The 3,904-nt window shown below is 38.6% G+C and overlaps 1 long non-coding RNA gene across 1 annotated transcript; it reads right to left on the bottom strand.

The window, feature by feature from the left end:
* Positions 1 to 1,806: 1,806 nt before the first annotated feature.
* LOC122976589 lies at positions 1,807 to 3,227 on the bottom strand. The gene is made up of 2 exons (XR_006400978.1): positions 2,903 to 3,227; positions 1,807 to 2,271 (listed from the first exon to the last, which is right to left on the bottom strand). It is a non-coding gene; the product is annotated as an uncharacterized LOC122976589 (long non-coding RNA).
* Between the last annotated feature and the right edge of the window lie 677 nt (positions 3,228 to 3,904).

The following is a 3,904-nucleotide window of genomic DNA, read 5'->3' as shown; positions in this document are numbered from 1 at the left end:
ATTCCTTTTTAGTGCACAAACTTTTGTTTTGTTGCATATTTTATTATGCATAAGTATATGTAAATTTTTACTACAAAAAATGAATGATAGTTACACCAATAGATCATAATAATTTGTCAGTAACCTGCATTTTCTTCCCTACAATCAGAATCATATCAACATACTTTCGTTATAAATGTGATAAGGTGAGAACTTTTGTATCTGAAAATGAATTCATGTTTGGGGTTCACCCACCATCTAGGTCATGATCCAGTTAACTGTCAATTGTTGTTGATTTGTTGCCATAACAACAGTTCCAGATGAATTTTAAGACAGCTTCTAAAAACCAAAAAAAATCCAGACTCATGTCAAATTGTCAACATTCTAATCTGGATAACCTGATTATCCATGAACAAAGAAAGAGGCCCAGGTCAGATGGCAAATATTAGACGTGGCGTATTTACTTGCTTGCACTCAGACCAAAACAAATGCCATTTAGTAGACAGAGTGCAGACCTTAGGATTAAAGCACATGGGTTAAGCGAAATGTGTTTGTCTCTTTAGCCTGTTTCTCATTTGCTCTCTTCTTACTCTTTCTCTCTCTCTCTCTCTCTCTCACACACACACACACACACACACACACACACACACATGCACGCTGCCTCTTGCTACAGCTCTGTCTCACATGTGTTTTTGTGGTTATGGGGTGCTCTAGGTAGCACATGCACAATGGGGTTGTCAAGGAATCCACGGGTTGCATGATTCCTGGAGACCCAGCTCAGTTACACTCACTAGCTGTTACAGTCAGGTTGGAAAAAATAAGCAAGGAGACATAATAAAATAAATTAATGTATGGACAGGGAAAGTATTTTATTTAAAATGTGGCAGGTGGGGATTTTCAGACCTACAGGATGACAAGAATCTCTCCTTTTGGACCTTTGGGGCTCCATGGAAAGACAGGAATTATCATTTTCTGGTCTCTGACTGTGTCTCATTCAAGAATATGTTCATTTTATCTGCATAAATCAAAAACAGGGGCTGCCTCAAGTGCTGTTTCCCGTTCCCCCTAATTGACATGTCAGAGATTTGCTGAAAAGTTCTCCACCCACAGAAGACTGATGATCTGATACAAATACAAACTGCACACACTCTGCTGTCTAGAAAAACAGCTGGATTCGGTAATATTGGATCTTTTGCTTTTCTCATCTCTCTGGTATCCTGTGGTATAAAGGGCTGGGTGGGTAAATATGAGCTTTATAACATCAAGTTGTATGATTTATCAGTGTTGAAGTTCAAAGATTTTAGATGGTTTACTCTCACTGCTGCCAAACACAAACATGCAAAGCAACATGATTTTGAGAAAAGAATTCCATGTTGCATGAGTTATGGTATTGAATTCATAGTGCCTCTGATTAGTTTTGATGCTCGTGCAGAGATCAGTTTTAGTAAAAGCTAGACTCTGATGTTGCTTGGATACATAATGGTTTGATAAATATATCTAGCATTCAAGTTTTTTGAATGCAGGACACGCTAACAAGCTGTTCTGACATTGAATAAAGTTGTCATGGTGAACATGTCAGCAAATAACTGCCTTTTTACACATCCAGCGGGCTGACAGCAACGTTAGCATTTGCTGGAGTTGTGTTTGTGTCAACCTGATGAATGTAGATCTCCTTTTAGCTACTCTTGAGGAAAATATCCGGCTATGTGGCTGCTGAATGCTTCACTGTGTTAAACAGTTATTCACTAACTTAGTCTATCTTACATTTGGTGCTGATACACAACCAAAGTTGCGGGCCAGAAAACCAAAACAATTACACATTATGCATCGTCATTTGAACCATTTTTACTATAAAAATATTTATTAGTGCAGCTTTAAGCAAGATTCACTTGATCATATGTACTCAAATTACTTTGCAATACAGACCTTTGTACTGTTTGCTGTTTGGTAACATAGTAGAGTACATGGCGAATAGTTGGGAGAAGATGATGCTGTGGCTATTTCCTGCTGGCAATATACCAAACTTAACAAACTAGGGGATTTTAAAACTTGTTTTTAGCCAGCAGTAGTCTTACTAAGAAATCTTGCCTCATCTTGCTATAACTGACGTAAACAAAAACTTCTGCACAGCGGCACAGAAAGGTGACGACCTTTGCCGTGAAGAAAAACATTCACATTCGCACTCTGCGCTTTTCCATTCGTTTTACAGCATCTCATTAATGGCCACTGTGAAGAGCTGGGGATCCTTCCAAAACTAATAAACCGTAGTGTCCTCTGAAGTGTCCTGGAAGTCTTTCCACAGAAAGGGAAAAAAAAAGAGTGACAAGAGAGGACGTGTCAGTGTGGTGAAAACACACAACATATACATCATCTTCAGGTTTATGTGTTTACGTGTTCTGAAAGAAGTACAAGAAACTATCTACACCTTTGCCTTGAGAGAAACATATTTTACCCTTTGATTTATTTGGCATAAAGCACAAAAATACACACACACACAAGGAAGTGGACACAGATTTATGGGTATAAATGCCTAAATGACTGCAGGCTTACATACACACACATATAAACACCATCTACCAGAGTTTTGCCGTCATATTTTCCCCTAAGCATACGTTCCATATTTTTCCTGATGACATAAACCAGCTAAAAGGTGTGTTGTTTTTTTTTTACATCAACCCATTAGTCTCTCAAATGTCATTACCCACCTTGCTCCCTGCACAAACACAAGCCTGAAATGTAATCCATTTCATTTCAATACTGCAACATAAAAATATAAGCCTGTGGATTATTTCAGTCACGTTAGAACAACTCCTTTTACGATTTCAGATTAGTGTCTTTCCCGATCCATTTTTCTCAGCTCTTCCTTGATGATTTAAGAGACTTTATAAGGAGGTGGTAATATTTTTCTCTTTGCAAATCTTACAGGAATTTATTCATCCTCGCTGTGGTGGCCAAAGTGTCTTGTAATCCCACTCGTGTCCTGTCCAAGACATCAGTCATCGCCGTGGAAAGCTTTTAGTCACAAAACCACTTGAAGTCGACCTCAAAAAGTAAACAAGGCAATTAGGAGGAAAAGAGAGAAGACAGAATTCCCAGAAAGCTTTGCATCAAAACAGGTTTCAGCCTGGCTCTGACCTGTGAGTAGTCAGATTTCTGTCTGGTGTGTATTTGTGGACATGTATGCTTGTTTTCCTGTATAGATGTGTGAGTGAGTCTGCAGGGGACAAACTGCAGGCAGTTAGATCTCAGCTGGGGTCAACAGAGTGACGTGATCTCATTACTGTCATCTGAACCACCTGGGCCTGTTTCTGCCTCCAACCTTAATACATGTAGTGCCCATTCTACCATATTCCTGTATTCCACTTGTTGCCTTCTAGTTATGCCTTTAAATTAAAGTTACATAAAATTCTACTTTTTTGCATTTTATTTATTGCAGATTGCTCCATTTCTGACTTGATGTCCTAAAGCTCTGTTTGGTTAAAAACCTAGACTTCCATTTCTTACTTAGCACCACATTGTCCCACTACTTACTTATACATGTGAACTAAAACTGCTTTACTGCAAATTAATTTTGTATTTTTATCTATTTTTGGTATGCAGAGGAAAAGAAACTGAATTGTATGTCCATATTTATTATTCAACTTCTTCGTCTTCTCCTGTCTGCCTCTGCATTATGTGTATTATTTGCAAAGCGAGACAAGCATTAAAAAGTGCAATTAAGCAAACACTAGAGAGGCTTGCGGGGGTCAAAAAACTGTCTAGACAATAAACTCTGCAAATAACATTTCCTCCTCTTTCCCACGAGTGTCCCTATGAAACATTCAGTGGTTAAAAGTCATTTATTTCTCAGTCCGTCACAGCTGCAACACTTGGACTCTGTCCAACTTTGCCCTCACACTTGACAAATTGAAATGCTGGAGCCAAG

This window comes from Thunnus albacares, chromosome 24 (assembly GCF_914725855.1).
Source record: "Thunnus albacares chromosome 24, fThuAlb1.1, whole genome shotgun sequence".
Lineage (NCBI taxonomy): Eukaryota > Metazoa > Chordata > Actinopteri > Scombriformes > Scombridae > Thunnus > Thunnus albacares.
This window is presented reverse-complemented; position numbering and strand designations above follow the sequence as displayed.